Below are 19,400 nucleotides of genomic sequence, written 5' to 3' on the forward strand. Positions count from 1 at the left end.
GGCGCCATAACTCTTCATGTATTCTGTTATCTTTTCTTAAACACTACCAGAAAATAACTTGACAATCTGATAAAATTCCCAGCTTAGATACGATGGTTGGAACTTAAATGAGGCAGAGGCACTCCGTCATCAGGCCAGAAGTGGCCCATCGGGACCATCCGACTGCCGTGTCATCCTCAGATGAGGATGCGAATAGGAGGGGCGTGTGGTCAGCACACCGCTCTTAACGACGATTTTCTTTGACCGGAGCCGCTACTATTCGGTCGAGTAGCTCCTCAATTGGCGTCACGAGGCTGAGTGCACCCCGAAAAATGGCAACAGCACATGGCGGCCCGGATGGTCACCCATCCAAGTGCCGGCCACGCCCGACAGCGCTTAACTTCGGTGATCTGACGGGAACCGATGTATCCACTGCGGCAAGGCTGTTGCCTTTGGAACTTAAATAGTGGCAACTATTTATTCACAACCGATACAAAAGAGTTACATGTTTGTAACTGTTCAAATGGTTCAAATGGCTCTGAGCACTATGGGACTTAACAGCTGTGGTCATCAGTCCCCTAGAACTTAGAACTACTTAAACCTAACTAACCTAAGGACATCACACACATCCATGCCCGAGGCAGGATTCGAACCTGCGACCGTAGCGGTCACGCGGTTCCGGACTGCGCGCCTAGAAACGCGAGACCACCGCGGCCGGCGTTTGTAACTGTTACTGTCCTTCAAAGTAGTCACCAGCGTTGTGTACAACCAATTGCTGGCAATGTGGAAGGCATAGTATACCGTTAGCAGAGCCTGTTCTGCTGATGGTGCGAATGGAGCGGTCTGCTGCCTGTAGAATTTCTGGAACAGTTTTGAAGCGAATGCCACGAAGTGGTTCCTTCATCTTCGGAATCAAATCAACGCCACAAGGACTTAAGTCCGGGGAGTATGGTGAATGGTACAGTACTTCCCAGTCCCATCGACCGAACAGAGCAGCCACAGCTTGCGCTGTATGCGCCCGCGCATTGTCGTGCAAAGTGATGGGTGGGTTGCGCAGAAAGTGTCGCCGCTTCTTTCGCAAAGCTAGTCGCAGGTGATGCTCCAAAAACGAACAGTAATACTGTACATTGACGGTCTATCGTGGAAGAACGTAATGCATTAGGATAACACCATCACAGTCGTATACGAGAATCACCATAACTTTAGACCGCTCCATTCGCACCATCAATAGAACAGGCTTTTCTAACGGTATACTATGCCTTCCACATCGCTGGCAACGGGTTCTACACAACGCTGGACAGTAACAGGTGCAAACATGTAACTCTTTTGTATCGGTTGTGATCAAATAGTTGCCACTGTTGAAGTTCCAACCCTCGTAAGTGGATAGTTAGTGATGGCATGCTATGTATTCGTATCAGAATTTACGATCTGGTTGATCGATAATACAAATGCTCATTTTGCTCGTCTTTCTTTCCTACATAGTTCAGACGTTTGCTTAATCTCAATTTTTCATCACCTTGAACAGGTTATGCTGTAAGTACCACGTGCACACGCATTTGTGAGCCTTCAGCCACTGGCCATGCATTTTAAGAACGTTGGATCCTTTTGCTATTTGTTTTTTTAATTATAAAAGTATTCAGAGAAGTTTCTTTATTATTGTGTTCAAAGCAAGTAAGAAATTTGCTGCATTTCCTCTCCATAGACTTGATACTTACAATCTCACGTGTTAGCAAAATATTACGCTAGTCACACTACAAGTAACAACAGGAATTGCTTTTTCTTTCAATTAAAAAGGTTAAGTTCGCCGCTGAACTGGACCACGAGTTTCAGACGATACAGGATTTCTGTTGTGCTAAACATTTGTTTGGACTACAGTGCGAGGTTAGTTTCTAATAAAAGTTTCAGGGCATAAAATAGCCATTCCACTTTTTGACACACTTCGAGGTAAGTGTAGCGAATAGAGCACTTTCTTTACAGTTGTTCATGATTTTTCAGTCTATGCCGTTCTATGCATTAGATAACTTGTACAGCATTCGCTCTTTTAGATAATTTTAAAGAAATGAAATAATTGTTGAGATGTTGGCTATTCCTGTTGAGATATCGGCCATTCTATAGTATGCAAGCTGGCTGCTTACTAACACTACAGGAAATACTCATCGAAGTTATTAATCACTATGAAAAATCATTCAGCTCTCTTCCTCAAAGAATTACCCGAGCGAACGTACATGGTGCACTCATATTTGTTCACCGCCAAAGGACACGCTCTCCTATAACGTGTACAATTTGTCGATGGTCGTGGAATACACCACTGTACCCAGAGGCAGAAATCTTAGGCTTAAGGTCAGCTGGTCGGAAAGGCTGTGCTAGTGGTTCTCCCCGTACAATCCACCCGTCATTGAACGAATATGCTAGGTATTGTCTCGTACGAGGCGTAGAAAATGGAGTGGTACGCACAGAATAGCTGATGTAGGTGACTGTTTTGTGACATCTGGCGACACAACCAGAAGACTAAAGTGCCGCACAGCCAAAAAGAAATGAGCCACAAACGCCATAAGGAAGGCAATCACAACATTGGGTATTGATTGTTCTCATCATAAGTAAAATTGTCCATACCTTGACTACTTTTTGTTAGCTGAAATTTTTTGTTATTTATTTATTTACTGTACGCACGTTTCTCGCTGTCGTCGAAAACGGTGGGAACATCCGAGTTGCTAAGATCCATACTATTGGTTCTGTGGAAAATATTTGTAAAATATCCCTTTGGGACGCTTCGTTTCAGATAGGCTGTTTCTCCTATTTCAAGACACCACTAGTTATTTTGATGTAAATATCACTCCCTGACTGCTCGGCACGGATCTTAACCCAGTTGGTCGCAACAATAAGAATACTTGACGACACTATTCATCAGCAGTCTGTGGAAGCGCTTTAGATTCTGTGTCTCTTTATAGCCTTGATTGTCTTTGTGACCTACATTCCACTGTACCTGGAGAAATAATAATGACACGGTTGAACAGACCTTCACTGGACGTGGTGGAATGCATGCGAACGAACTATTGATGAGGCAGACAATGGGGAACCGTTAGATTCTTCAGCTACACGGCAACAGCCAAGGCCGTCTACGCCACGGGTAGTACTGTCACACTTAACGGGCACATTACTACATAACTGCTGTGCTCGAGAACCACACAGGAGACTTCCTCTTGCACCCTGATGAAAAAATTAATGTTCAGATGTGATCGTGCAACTGCGCGAGAGTGTGTTTGTGTTATCTACCCAGCTGTGTTAAGCTGCTCCGGCCTGTATCCTGAACGAAAAAAAAAAAGAGAAAACCGCGAAAACCGGAGGGCCCCCTGCTCAGCCTGCCATAAGCAACAAAAGTAACCGTTCTCATACGCTGTGCTTTAGTCGGCCGACGAGAATTCGTTGTCCTTGGTATCCGCCAGTCACCAGTAAACGTACTGGAGACTAGCATATTCGCAGTTTCAGGTTAGCTCCAGAAAGGAAGTCTCAGACCGTGAAGAGTGTAGATGTTCTCGCTTAAATGTACGTCTACATTTACATGCATACTGTGAGGTTCAGAGGGCATTTACCATTGTATCACGTGATAGGATTCCTTTCCGCTCCAATTGCGTAGCCAGCGACGGATTGTAGACTATTGAAACGCCTCTGTGCAACCTGTAATTGCTCTCGTCTCGTGTCCGCTACCCTTACGGGAACGATACATAGGGGACTGTAATATACTGCTGGTTCTCGAAACGTTGTAAGTAGGCTTTTGACTGAAACCCAAGCGTTTATCAGTTGATGTTTCGCAGTATCTTGTCACCCTCTCCATTTGGTCAAAATAATGTGACCATATTCTTTTAATTATATTTGATAGATGTGCCACACACAACAATATAGCGTGGGACGCAGAAGTGTTTTTTCAGCTGTCTCCTTTGTAGACAGGTTGTAGTTTTCCAGTATCTTCCCATTAAACCCAAGTCTGCCACATGTCGTACCTATAATTGTTCTTATGCGAGCATTCCATTTCATATCAAACGTAATTGTTACACCCAGACATTCGTATGATCGTCATTTCTTATTGTTTTCTATCATTGCTTAGTTGTTCTATATGGTTGGACATATGGTTCGTCTAATGCAACTAAATGAAATGTTTGTATTGTGCCATACACGTTTCACTTCTTTTTATTTGTGAAGCATCTACAGTTGCGATTTGTGACCTTATTAGTGCACATGTGCCGTCCTACAGTTGTACCACGTTGGTCCGCGTACACAGGATGTCAGATATTCGGCGTTTTACGAACTCATTTCGATTTGTCAGAAATCAAAACACAGTGAACAGTGGAATCCCAAAGATCATTTGCAGGCATTTACTGATTTTGGTGCGGTTTATGAGGTACACAATTTTACATTTCGTAGATTTAAAGCATGTTGCCAAATTGCACCACTTTGAAATCTTATCAAAGGCCGGCCGCTGTGGCCGAGCTGCTCTAGGCGCTTCAGTCTGGAACCGCACGACCGCTATTGTCTTAGGTTTGAATCCTGCCTCGGGCATGGATGTGTGTGATGTCCTTAGGTTAGTTAGGTTTAACTAGTTCTACGTTTTAGGGGTCTGATCACCTCAGATGTTAAGTCCCATAGTGTTCAGAGCCATTTGAACCATCTTATTAAGGTCTGACTGCATATTTGCGCAACTTCCTTGCACAAAGAACTTCATTATAGATAACTGATGTTACTGTTAATATTGTTACTGTTAGTATTGTCTGTCAGGTGATTAACTTACAATATGAACAGCAAGGCCCCCAACACGCAACCCTGGGGCGCACCGCAAGTTAGTACTGCTTCTTTCGACAATTCTCCGTCGAAAATAGCACTCTGCGTCCTCACAACCAACAAATCCTCAACCCTGTCACGAATTCTTTTTGATGCCCCTTATGATCACGCTAAACAAACATGATCTACCACACCGCTGCATCAAGAAGTATCTTAGTCTTCTCCGGTATCTCTGGTTTCCGCTTTCAAAAGATGAATTGAAAAGGAAAAATTTATTATTGGACCGTAATTTGAAGGCATTCAGATTGCAGTAACGACCAGTACACTATTTACTGACTTCCTTAGTCAACTGGACACAACTGGACATGTTTGACATGTGAAAATGACCTCACACTTTATAAGAGAGAGAGAGAGAGAGAGAGAGAGAGAGGGAAGATGGAAGTTTTCTGTTACACTCTAGGTGCGAATACGTAGTCCAGATCTATGGTAGTGTCTGTGATAAGCTGTCGCTATAACATAGGTCTAGGCTTCAATGACAAGCTCACCCTCCTCAAAAGAATTCAGCATGTTCGGATGGACTCCCTGATTTCCCATTACGAAAAAAATGGCTCTGAGCACTATGGGACTTAAATTCTAAGGTCATCAGTCCCCTAGAACTTAGAACTACTTAAACCTAACTAACCTAAGGACATCACACACGTCCATGCCCGAGGCAGGATTCGAACCTGCGACCGTAGCGGTCACGCGGTTCCAGACTGAAGCGCCTAGAACCGCACGGCCACACCGGCCGGCTTTCCTATTCCGGTCAGTGTCACAACACAGCAGTGACGAATCTGGATTTGACCAAATTTCACAGGATATTCGATAGCAATTAAATTAGCTAATGTATTATTATTATTCTGAGAAGTAAGATAGTACTTGAAGTGAAATTACATTGTTTCCATATCTGACCACCAAAGAGCTGTGGCGCATACACGCAACTGCAAAAGATGATTTTTGTAGCGGCTTTCGATGTATGATCTTTTAAGTTAAAAAAGACATGTTGAACGTTAGACATAGATTCATCACTTCTTACACGCAAATTCATTTTTATCATCCCATTTTTATACTTTGTGTACGTTTTTGTAATATCTGATGAGTGAAGAAAATGTAGAATTCTGAGCAGCAGAAGACCTTGAAGGATCAGTCACGCAAAACCGTGCAACAGGAGCCGCCTGGACCAACCAGAAGGTTTGCACCTCGTACATGCCTCTTGCCTGTATTATTTTCTATGGTACATAATTGAGAGCAAGCTTTGCACTGGACACCACTTTGTGGACTGGGTGTCCTTCTTGTATGGACTATCCCAAGTGCTTTTAGAGTGTACTGTTGACCCTGTATTGTTGAAGATATATCCGCGAACGTGTTTGGGCTTAGATTTAGGGGAGCTGTGAATCAAAAAATAAGACTTACGAAGCTGAAAATTAACTAAAACGTCACATAAAAACAAAATAATAACCAAGGTAAGGCAACATTTTCGAAAGCGCACATCTTCGTGAAGTTTCGTTGCACCTCGGAGTGCTAAGAGCCTTAATTTGTAGATAACGGTCACCAGATGGTGGTGTTCACCAGGGGAGTCTACTACGACTCAGATCTTCAGCAAAATTTTGTGTTTGAGGGGATCCACACCCTCTGGATGTTTAATCAAGGTAAACATTTTCCGTAGTAGGCTGTAATGTGATTTTTATTTAATCGTGCGATTAGCTTATTTCGACTACTTGTCATTGTCAAATACCTGCAAAACCAACATGTAGAGACACTACGTTGTCTGCATACGTCGCCATGTATAAATAACACGTTACCACATCTCACACTAAGGTAAAACATTACTGCGTAAATTTCTTACAACCACATCTAATTGAGACGAATTACCATGTGGTTGTAAGAAATTGTGCAGTAATGTTTTATCTTAATGTGAGGTGTGTAAAGCGTTATTTATAGATGGCAACGCATGCGGACAATGTAGTGCCTTTCCATGCTGGTTTTACAGATGCTTGGCAACGGCAAGTAGTCGAAATTAGCTACTTGCACGATAATAATAAATGTCGTGTGACTAGGATCTCGCGTTGGGTAGACCGTTCGCCGAATGTAGGTTTTTCGATTTGACGCCACCCCGGCGACTTGCTGGTCGATGGGGGTGAAATGACGATGATTAGGACAAGACAACACCCAGTTCCTGAATGGTGAAAATCATCGACCCTGCCGGGAATCGAACGCGGGCCCTTAGGATTGAGATTCTGTCGCGCTGACCACTCAGCTACCGTTGGGCGACATCGCATGATTAAATAAAAAACACATTACAGCCTACTATGGACCATGTTTACGTGTATTACAGATTTTCAGTATTTCGTATCTCACAACGCGGTTGAATGTTCTAATCGAATCGCTTCGGCATAAACGAATTCGACGGGGAACTTCCTCGTCTGACATACCTTCTTGCCGTAAAGTGACAGCGTGTGCACTGTCTAAGCTGGAAGCAACCCTTGGAGACCTACTGACAGGCTGAACGGAGCACACACACCACACCGCCCGTTCATCAGCAGAGACACGGTGCACTCTGCAGAACTGCGCTGAGAATGCGGTTTTGTTTCTAATTCCTGTGCTAAAAACAATGTTGAGAAAGAATCGTCTTGGGAAAGAGTTTGTGACGGTACGAGATTTTCCTGATATTTTGTACCCAAAGTTTGGAAATAATAATTGCCTTGAGTGGAAGTGAAATCTAGTGCTAATTTTAAATATAAATGAACAAGCTTTATTAGTAAAATTATATACTTTTTTGCTACCCAGAATAATTGTTCGGAATATGAAGTTTTAATTAATATGTAAGAATCAAAATATCCACGGGTGTACTGCCGGTCTCCAGTGTCCAACGGGCACAATATTTCGGCGATCATACATGTCGCCATCATCAGGTGAACTGACGGACTGAGCTCTTGTGAACGTGCCGACACGGAGATCCGTACACTATGGCTGCTCAGGGGGAACTGGGTTCGGTCGCGGCGGCGGCCGATTTAAATACCCTCCGCCCGCGGCGCGCTCACTCCGCCGTCCGCGCCCCGCGCCACGGTCGCGCGGTGGAACAGATTGCGACGGCGTCTGAGATGACGTCGGTGTGATGGCTACAGATAAAAAGAATATTTAACAATCCGGGGGGTTCGAAAAATACTTTAACTGAAAATAACAATGAGACAACTTAAAATATAAACAAACTCTCACAAGATGTCCGATTAAAAAAAAAGGAATGTATGGAAAATATGTATAACTATACTGCGCAAGAAAACTGAAAGATCATTTTTTTTCTAAACCCCGTAATTGTCTCCCACTGCGACGCGTAAGTTTCAAAATTGGCTTAAAATTGCCTACAATCTTCCTTTGTTCAAATGGCTCTGAGCACTATGGGACTCAACTGCTGAGGTCATTAGTCCCCTAGAACTTAGAACTAGTTAAACCTAACTAACCTAAGGACATCACAAACATCCATGCCCGAGGCAGGATTCGAACCTGCGACCGTAGCGGTCCTGCGGTTCCAGACTGCAGCGCCTTTAACCGCACGGCCACTTCGGCCGGCTACAATCTTCCTTTGTGATGGTGCAAAAGCGTGGTGCGCTGCGACGTCATCCTCGGTCTTGGCGACGCTTCAGACAGCAAGGTGTCTACACACGCGAAAAAAAAAAAAAAAGGCCAGAGCCCACAGTTCATGTGAAGTGTAAGATGGGTTAATGAAGTCACACTGACACAAAATTTCACCAGAATTCCGTCTGACGCCACCTCGGAATGTCGTCACACTCACTCTTACCCACATTTCACCACTTCTTTTCACGCACCTGCGATGGAGAGCAGAACCGCGACACCCAGCATTCAAATCAAGCGGTTTTCTTATCAATGGCCGCGAAAAACGTTACAGACACAATGCCGCTCCGAATCGACACGAAAAGTTGTAAGGAGGTGGCAAAAACGGCGTGAATGAAATTGCCCTTCCACTTGGGGCCTTGATTCGACGCTGGACAATTTAACCCTTCTACAAGGATATCATGGGCTACAACCGCAGTGAACGTGGTCGCACCCATTTGGACTGTAGAGCAACCGCAGTTGTTGCTTTGGTGTACAGCGTGGAACCAGAAGAGACTATTCAGAACCATTCGACGAAATTTGAACGTGATCCGAAGCAACAAGGGTGATTTCCTTTTACAGTCCTCCTGTGGTGTGACAACAGAGGAGTGCAACATTGACATGTACATGAATAAATCGGAAAAAGGTCCTTCTAAGATCCCCCCCCCCCCACCACCACCACCAATTAGGCAACACCCTCGGTGCCACCCGTGCAAATTTGTTGAGCACTTTAAAAATGTGTCTGTGCGGAATGTACAACCATTCAGCGGAGAGGTTTTCCGTTGCTGCTGTAGCGCCTGACGGCAGACAACTCGACCTAAGGGGTTCCGCACTGGTTGTCTGCTCTCAGGCACTAGAGCAGCAGCGAGGCACCACTCAACTGAATAGGTGTCGAAGTCTTCGACAGGTACATCGTTAAAATTCTCAACAAAGGTGTCAAAGTTGAGGTCCTCCATCATTACGCCACACGAGTGTGCGAAACAGGGGCTGAAAAAGCATAAACATCCTTTACTTCTTCGGATCATATTCAAAGTTGGTCGAATCGTTTTGAACAACCTCTAGTGGTTCGACGCTATACATCATACTAAAAATTGCGGTTCTAGGGTTAGATCATGTTCAATGGGGTTGCAACCTCACAATGTCCTTTGAGTAGGGTTGAGTCGTCTGGGGGATCAGCAGTGTGCACACCGAATTGCAACTAAAATTTTCTTCTGCAAGATGGCAGGAATCAACGCCCCATGCGAAGGGGTTGTTTCATTGATGTCTTTTAAGCCACCTCCTGAGGGATTCTCATGTCGATTATTAGCGGCGGTGTGTCCGAAATGTTATCCTCGGCCATACATAAAAACTCGGCATGATTACAACGCTTGTGCCGCCGTTGGGACTTCCATTGCAGAGCCGTCACAAGAAGGGGTTAAATATGGTTAAGAGAGCGTATGACGACCTTCCCATAGTGTGGCGCATCCATTATGTAATTGTACAGAATTGTGGTGATATTTGATGCCGATGTGACTGGAACTTTTGAGTATGTGTCGACACCTTGCTGTCTGAAGAGTCGCCGAGCACGAGGGTAACGTCGCAGACCGCCATTCTTTTGTACCGTTACAGACGAAGGTGGTAGCCACCTTTGAACCAAATTTCGAGCATACGTCGCAGTTGGAGGCACATACGAGGTTTCGATAAGTTATCCTTTAATTTTGTTGTGCATTGTATTTTTGAACATTATATAAGACTAGCCGACAAAGTTGGCATTGCCCGAGTATTCATTTGGGATATTTCTACTAGAAACGAGAAAAAAATGAAATGTATTTGTAGTGTAATATCGAAAAAAATTCATCTTCGTGTATTCGTGGAAACACCTTTGAAATTATGCATTAAACTAGATGTGAAATGATCCCGGACAGTTTCTGTATCATGTGCACAGCTGTTTCTCGTGTGTACAACTCGAGTTTGTAAACGTGTCCATGGAAACGCCTCTTCATAGCTGTATACAGGGTGTTACAAAAAGGTACGGCCAAACTTTCAGGAAACATTCCTCACACACAAAGAAAGAAAATATGTTATCAGGACATGTGTCCGGAAACGCTTACTTTCCACGTTACAGCTCATTTTATTACTTCTCTTCAAATCACATTAATCATGGAATGGAAACACACAGCAACAGAACGTACCAGCGTGACATCAAACACTTTGTTACAGGAAATGTTCAAAATGTCCTCCGTTAGCGAGGATACATGCATCCACCCTGCGTCGCATGGAATCCCTGATGCGCTCATGCAGCCCTGGAGAATTTCGTATTGTATCACAGCCGTCCACAATACGAGCACGTACAGTCTCTACATTTGGTAGCGGGGTTGCGTAGACAAGAGCTTTCAAATGCCCCCATAAATGAAAGTCAAGAGGGTTGAGGTCAGGAGAGCGTGGAGGCCATGGAATTGGTCCGCCTCTACCAATCCATCGGTCACCGAATCTGTTGTTGAGAAGCGTACGAACACTTCGACTGAAATGTGCAGGAGCTCCATCGTGGAGGAACCACATGTTGTGTCGTACTTGTAAAGGCACATGTTCTAGCAGCACAGGTAGAGTATCCCGTATGAAATCATGGCGGTGAATCGAGGTAGTACAGTACATACTGGCCGGCCGCGGTGGCCGTGCGGTTCTAGGCGCTGCAGTCCGGAACCGCGGGACTGCCACGGTCGCAGGTTCGAATCCTGCCTCGGGCTTGGATGTGTGTGATGTCCTTAGGTTAGTTAGGTGTAAGTAGTTCTAAGTTCTAGGGGACTGATGACCTAAGATGTTAAGTCCCATAGTGCTCAGAGCCATTTTTAGTACATACTGACGAAACAAATGAGCTCTAACCTGGAAATTAAGCGTTTCCGGACACATGTCCACATAACATCTTTTCTTTATTTGTGTGTGAGGAATGTTTCCTGAAAGTTTGGCCGTACCTTTTTGTAACGCCCTGTATACGGCCGTTTGCGCTTCGCGGTTGAAAGCTGTCAAAAACGCTGCCAGCTGACAGGGGTTTCCTTAAGTTTTCTCGACTGTAGGAGTGTCTCAGTAGTAAAGAATAAATCTTTATTAAACTTCAGCATGATCGGGCATTTTTTCACACATCTCAGTTTTTATGACATCATATCTCTTGAACAATGTGTCATACAATGATATATTGCATACGTAAATTCAGCGGCATAAATGGATACTGTCTGAGAAATATATTGTGAATAGAGTTAATACCAAAGAAGTAATCAATTCAAACATCACTAATGATGGCGCTGTTTTTCACGCGTCTCATTGTTTATAACGTCATATCCAGAAACTATGACAGATAGATAATTCTTACCCCTCTCCCCCCCACCCCCTCCCCACCCCCTCGGCTTCGTCCAGAGATTGTTGCCTGGCAGTAAGGAATATGTGGAGCAAGTTGGGTTGAAATCGGTCCAGTGATTAAGAAGGAGATGTGGAATATAAACACATACATACATACGTTTTTGCAATATGTATGTACTTTTAGATGTATGACTTGGTCGCAGTTAATCGGTTTCAATGTAGATTAGAAGTACCAACAGAAATACAAACCACTGGTTTTAATGGTCAACAAGTACACGTACCCACCGTGAGCGTGTGCTATTTTTGTATATCAGCTGTCACATTCCACATCGTAGCAAGATATCACGAATATGATCCAGGGATCACGAAAACTGACTAACTAGGAGTAATGGGACCTCGGAGCTCGACGTCCTCCTTCGAGGCACGAGTACAGCCATCACTGTGCTGTAGGTTCATTCCATGTGCAAAATGTGGGGAGATGTGAAACCCATCGCAAGACAGTGTGACACTTTCTGGGGAGCAGAAATTGCATATCGCCATCTGTATTCCCATATTCCCATTGCTAGTGAAATATGGAAACGAATTTTTTTCCACCAACAAGATATAGCTGGCTATGCATTATCAAGCCACGAAAACTAGTTTGTGGGGTTATGGTACAATCAATCGTTGAGTAATTTCATTCTGCCACTCTAAAACATAGGCTGTGCATCAAGTGAATATGCTCAGTTTTGTTATGTTTTGTTTTGCACTTACTTTTCACTTCTATTCCACGATAAAACATTAATTTCGCTTTTTTGAGACAAACTCACAGACTTTTGAAGGTTAAAACTCTATTTCTACATGATCCATATGGGAAGTACCCCTTTCTCAAAATATTTTATCCATTTACAGCGATTGTTTGCAGATTTATTTCATCGTTAAATAAGAAGCATCTGTTTGAAGGGGAATAATTCATCGTCTTCAACAATTTCTAGCCGGAAGGACATCGTCTGCACAGGAAGGTCAGTGCTATGTCTCCTCCCTACCTGTTACAGGCTGCCTTGAAACGCTGTCTCACCAGCTCTCTGTATCAAATATCACACCATAACGATAAATTACACTCTCTCTTTATGACCTCACTGCCGTTCCTTCCGCTCTGCACCACCTCTGATAAGTTCTTCACGACAGAATGATGCATCTCGGAGGCGACGCACTGATCACGGTACGAAAGTGCGAAGTTCGAATTGCGTTACATGTTCCCATGTTCTTCCTAAATCTGCTCACGAGATTACAAGCACGAATTCTCGCTTAAGGCTAGGTTCTTTTCCTTTGCACATCCTGTTGCAATCTGAAATGACTTCCCGTTTGCAATGTTCTCTATAGAAAGCTATATTACACCCAGATCTGCTTCACTATCAAAATAAGTTACCGTATCGAGAAATATTTCTGGCTTTTGTATATTATTCAGCTCGCGTGAGTGTGCTGGAGGCTTTATCACTTAGTGGACTTCAGGTTACTGGCTATTTTCTCAGGAATACACAACAAGGGTAATCAGTTGCCTGCAGCTCCTCTGAAATGGTACAATTTGGTTTCCAAACGAATACTTACGTACTGTAGAAGTGTTATTCTTCGTCACTTTTCCAACGTTTTCGTGTTAGATGCACAAGGTGAAGAAGAGATCTTTTACAAACGAACCAATGTTGTGGTTAAGTAAAACCTGTTTCAGGCGACGAGGGAAGAAGAAAGATTAGAATTTAACGTTCGTCTAGGAAGAAATAATTAAAGACAGAGGACATCTAAATATAAAAGAAAATGTCCTGACTGGCATACTCATCATCGCCCAGGCGAAACAGCTGAGGACAGAAACTTTAAAATTGGAGATGGTGTTGATATTATACTATAGGCACCGTTTAAGACGGAATATTTCGAAATTACATCCCTGAGAGGGCGAAAAAGGGGAAAAAGTTTTTTTGAAAGTATGCCGCTATTAAGGCAATTTTGAAGCTAGAACTACGAAAACTGATATTTGATTTCTCAGTCATTTTTGGAAATTTAACCCCTATGGGGGTGAAATACTGGGTGAATTTTTTAAAAAATAAATTATTGTTAAAGTACTATTAAAGCATTTTCAAAACTACATCTATGAAAATTTGATTCTGGCTTCCGGGATAGAAACAAAACATTACGTCTTTCAGTGTTTTTGGGAATTCAATCCCTAAGGGGGTTAAATAGAGCTCGACTGATGTACTGACACATCATCGCCCAGCCCAAACCGCTAAGGATAGAAACTTAAAATTTGGAGGGATGTTTATCTTATACAATAGGCATCGTTTAAGAAGGGATTGTTCGAAATTACGCCTCTAAGAGGGTGAAGTACGGGATGAACAGTTTTTTGAAAATGTGTCGCTATTCAGGCAATTTTGAAGCTAGAACTACGAAAATTGATATTTGGCTTCTCGGTCAAAAATAAAACAATATCTGCTTCAGCATTTTTGGGGTGTTGGGTTATTTGGGGGAGACCAGACAGCGAGGTCATCGGTCTCATAGGATTAGGGAAGGAAGGGTAAGGAAATCGGCCGTGCCCTTTCAAAGGAACCAACCCGGCATTTGCCTGGAGCGGTTTAAGGAAATCACGGAAAACCTAAATCAGCATTTTTGGAAATTTAACTACTAAGAGGATAAAATAATGGGAGAAATTGTTTTTTGAAAATAAATCATTATTAAAGGGGTACTACTAAAACATTTTTAAAGCTACGTCTATGAAAACTGATATTTGACTTCTCGGTCAGAAATTAAAAAAAAACTACGTTTTTCAGTCTTTTTGGAAATGTCGTTAAGTTACATTCGTAATGGACTTCTAAGGAAATATGTTACGAGAAGCAAGTTTCTGTGGAAGTATCACCACAAGGAGTCAAAGGGCAAGATTAACAAATACTGCCAGCTCCAGCGACCGGAATTGCTTTTTGGTCAGAAATAAAATCTAAAAAGTTCCACGCTTCTGGCGGCTTTAATTAGCGTGCAAAGTTTAGCAGACATTGTAGTTTGAGAACAATATACAAATTAGATTAAAGAAAAACAAAAAAATTGTGCAGTATGCTAGTGTGTTCTAATACAAGGATAGGGACGGAAATTCACCCCGTTCTTTTCAAAGCAGCTCTCACGACTTTTGCACTGACCAGTGTAGGGAAACAACAGAAGACTTAAACGTGCACAGAGATTTGAACCCTGCTCCTCCCCCTAGCGAATCCAGTCTCTCGAACGCAAAGCCACACAGCTCGGTATTATGTTTCAAATAAGGGTGCTTGAAAAGGGAAAAAAGCAGGAAAAATGTTTCCAGTGCCGTAATATTTATCAATGCATTGTCAAAAAGCGCAATAATGTACTTGAAGGATAACAGAAATCCCTGAGGTGTTACTCGTTCGGAATTAGAAGTATAGAAAAAAATTCTGATCAGCTTCTCTGGTTTACTAACATCGAAAAAATTTAATTTTTCAATCTTCTTAATGTGGTATCAACAACTTCCTATATTAAACACTAAAAGCTAGGAAAACCGTTACACTGTATAGATAACAAAATGGAACTCCTGGTTGAATATAATGTTCCTGTATCTGAGAACGTCACTGATAGACAATAGATACTGAGTTCCGGATTGTCTTATAATACGTGTGATAAGAGATTGACCAAACAGGGGTATAGTTTGAATTGTACATAATTTAAAAAACATCAAAAACTCTGGTCTAGCGCAGCCGCTTTGTATTTGTAGCGGAAGAATAAATTAATAGATTAAATTAAGTTTGTGTTACGGATATGCACATGTTTGCTCTTTTCCACAAATAAAGTGTGTCCGCTATCTAGTCGAGCCGTTGTCCTTTTGCATAGCTCCTAATTCTTTGTCCCAGCTACTAGTGCAACAAGCAGCAAGAAGCACGATACGATATCTCCTTAATTTTTCAGCTGTTCCTTTGACTGCAACTCATTCCAAAGGTCTTAACCCAAGCACTCGAGCGTGTTGTCTCGTCTGATAATGAGGTGCTTACAAGTCAACTAACTTTTACAAAATACAAGGTTTCAGAGTCAACATTCGGAAAACATAACGAATACATCTGGAACAAAGGAACCCGGTATAATACCAAATCTGTCCACTGATTAAAGGAAATACACTCAACTTCTAGATTAAACTGAAAATCCTCACGAAGTATTTATTTTTCCAATATCACGAGTCTGAAATTTGGTTGTTAGTTGCAAAAACCAGCTTCTAGAAGATGGGAGTAATCCAGAATAAATTACTACGTGTTCCTACTGCTGTTCCCCGTTTTCTGTCAAACTCAGAAATACACACAGGCTTTTAAATCCGTAAAATTCCCGAAAATATTCTACAACAAGTCCATAGTTTCCATACCATGGACGACTGTCTCGTGCAAACCATGGGTAATATACTGCCTGACTGTAGATACAGATTTTGCTGAGTGGTTCTGAATGGTCAGTTCATTATTCAATTTATTCTATACCTAAATCCGCAGGAAAGCAAGAAAGTGACACTCAGGAAGGGGTGAAATCTTAGTTACGTAGCCCTCCTTCCTTCAGTTCGGACACGATAATGAGACCCTTGCTGTCCAGAACCTTGAACCTCAACGGGTCTTCATCCCCTCAGATTGTTCGTCGGTTGGATAGGGTTCGGTTACTACATACATCAGAGATACACCATAATGAAACTTTTTTTACAACATATTGCTTATAGAAATTGGCGGGTTACTCTTGTAGCCGACATTCCGCTTCCAACACGCTACACTGTCGCATACTTAGACACTTCCTATAGAAATTGATAGATTACTCTAGTAGATGACACTTTGTATTCGAAGATGATTTGATGAAACTGAAACTTCTCATAACATTAGAAATATAGGCAGTCTACATGGTCAATACAATTTACAATGTCTTTATTTTGTACACCCGAAATATCGTAGCTCCTGTCTTATTTTATTATTGGTGATATGCTAGTGTTGCCATGCATGAAACTACTACAGACGAACCGTTTCAGTTTAGGTGTTTCCATTTCATTGTAAATCTCGACAGTCGTTAATGACAGTATACAGCTACCACATGCTGTGGTATTTTTACCGGTCCCAACCGTACTAAGAGGCTCCTGCGGCGAACACACTCCGAATGTTAATGTCAAGTAGCTTGAGTTCATGGGGCCTAAGTCGTTGTTCTTATTGAATAGTTGCAAGAACATCAGCTCTACAATGATAGGATAGTGCGTGTTTGGCAGTCGGGAGGCTCCGGCGTGTGCTGTGAGAGGTGGGGCGGAGCTAGGCGGCAGGCCGCGCGCGCACGTACCTGGCGTGCCGTCGCGAGGTCTCGAACTCGGAACCGTGGGAGTGTCGGCTGCTGAGCTCCACCCGCCTTCGCCGGCCGCCGACAGACGTCTGCCTCGGCCCTGGTCGCCGCCGCCGCCGCTGCCGTCGTTCCGCCGCTTCCGACGTACGCCACCAGAGCGCTCTGTCAACGCTTACCCTGCGTCCTTACGGGGCGCGTTTTTGTAGATGGAGCATCGTCTCCCTCAACCCTCGACAGCAGGAAAAGCTACAGGCGTTGACCAAAATGCTCTTTTAATACGGCGATATCGCAAACAGCCCGATCGAAGCAGATCTATGTCTACATCTGCATGTACGGATTGGTCAGTGTTCAGGAATAGACAGGAACGATAATTCGAAGCAAAATAGTCTAGTAAAAGTGGGTTCTAAAATGCACACCTTAAGAGCTATGAGCACTTCATCTTCGCTACTCTGCAACACATCTCTTCTGCTGTAGGAATAGCGGTTATAGCTGAAACAACCAATCTTCGGTCATACCGGTTCTTTCGTCTCTAATCTGTTAAAACCTCTCAAAATAACTGATTTCTGAAATAACCGATTCTCGGTTTTTATTGCTATTATTGTAGTAATAAACCTAACTCTGAACAAAGATTGAAAAATTGTAATGAAGGTGAAAGAGGATGAGATCTCGATCGATATGGCGTTGAGACTGTGACAGAAATCCGTCTCATTGTCTCCGGCAAAGATGGCGAAGTTGTAAGAGAAGCGTGTGGCAACAACGAGAACGAAATGTCACAAATTAATGACTTATCTGAATCGTCACTTTTGGATGGTATAAATTTTTTGCTCTGAAGCAACCACAAAACAAAGAATTCAGTTATTATCCCAAGTTTATGCGTGTCAGTAAAACTATGATTATATTTCCAGCGGACACTGTGGATTTTTCCTCCTTATACGCCGGCCGCGGTGGCCGTGCGGTTCTAGGCGCTCTAGTCCGGAGCCGCGCTGCTGCTACGGTCGCAGGTTCGAATCCTGCCTCGGGCATGGGTGTGTGTGATGTCCTTAGGTTAGTTAGGTTTAACTAGTTCTAAGTTCTAGGGGACTAATGACCACAGCAGTTGAGTCCCATAGTGCTCAGAGCCATTTGAACCTCCTTATACGTTGTCGCAAGTATGTTGTGTCTCATTTTTAACTTTTTGATGCAAATAAAGCACTGAACTAAAATACGGGTACCGGTGTTTTCCATCCCTATTTTACTCGTACTCAACAAGTGCTTATAGATCTTAAGGATTGTATTTTAGAGCCCATGTTTACTTCACTTTTCTGCTTCGAATGATCGTTCGTGTTATATTCCTTAATACTGACCATTCCTCCTGGGACTCCCTCTGTATCACATAGCCCGCTGTACACTGCTTGGTGGAGGATACATAGAACCAATATTACCGATTTTTTTCCTATTCCATTCGCATATACGAGGGCCGTTCAGAAAGTAACCTCCGGTTGATTTAAAAAAATACACCAAGTTAAATAAAAATATTTTAATATATACATCTTACAACTACATCTTTGCACTATTTTTCTACATAGTCTCCATAGCGATTGAGGCACTTATCGTATCTCTTCACAAGCTTTGAAATTCCTTCTGCATAAAAATCACCCGCTTGTGCCTGGAGCCAGCCTGTGACCGCATCTTTGAGCTCTTCGTCGTCATCAAACCGCTGTGACCCGAGCCATTTCTTCAAATGCATGAAGAGGTGATAATCACTTGGCGCCAGGTCTGGGCTGTAAGGTGGATGGTTGATAACGTCCCACTTGAAGGACTCAAGAAGGGCCGCTGTTCTGCGAGCAGAGTGAGGACGGGCGTTATCGTGCAAAAAAACGATACCGGAAGTCAGCATACCACGGCGTTTGTTCTGTATAGCCCGTCGTAACTTTTTTATTGTTTCACAGTACACGTCTTGATTAATGGTCGTACCACGTTCCATGAATTCAACCAACAACACCCCTTTGGCATCCCAAAACACCGTTGCCATCAGTTTTCTGGCAGAAAAATCTTGCGAGGCTTTTCTTGGTTTGGTAGGCGAATTTGAATGTGCCCACATCTTTGATTGTTCTTTTGTCTCAGGGTTCACGTACTTAATCCAGGTTTCGTCACCGGTCACGATTCTGTTTAATAATGGTTCTCCTTCGTCCTCATAACGTGACAGAAAGTCTAATGCAGAGGCCATTCTTTGAGTTTTGTGGTGGTCGGTAACAATTTTGGGCACCCATCGTGCACAGAACTTACGGTAACCCAATCTTGCTGTCACTATCTCGTACAAGAGAGTCTTAGAAATCTGTGGAAAACCAGTAGACAACTCCGACATTGAGAAACGT

The 19,400-nt window shown here is 43.1% G+C and overlaps 1 protein-coding gene and 1 pseudogene across 2 annotated transcripts in view; both read right to left on the reverse strand.

Annotated features, from left to right (window-relative positions):
- Positions 1 to 17,150, reverse strand: part of LOC126236753 (myosin-6) — a 300,874-nt gene extending 283,724 nt beyond the window's left edge. The window contains exon 1 of one of the 2 annotated variants that reach the window (XM_049946291.1): positions 17,047 to 17,150. The gene's annotated coding sequence lies outside the window, so the exon portion shown is untranslated. The remainder of the gene's footprint in view (positions 1 to 17,046) is intronic. The other variant, XM_049946293.1, reaches the window with a different exon arrangement.
- On the reverse strand, positions 313 to 430 carry LOC126238372 (5S ribosomal RNA; annotated as a pseudogene).
- Positions 17,151 to 19,400: the final 2,250 nt, after the last annotated feature.

This window comes from Schistocerca nitens, chromosome 2, assembly GCF_023898315.1.
Source record: "Schistocerca nitens isolate TAMUIC-IGC-003100 chromosome 2, iqSchNite1.1, whole genome shotgun sequence".
In the NCBI taxonomy this organism is placed as follows: Eukaryota; Metazoa; Arthropoda; class Insecta; order Orthoptera; family Acrididae; genus Schistocerca; species Schistocerca nitens.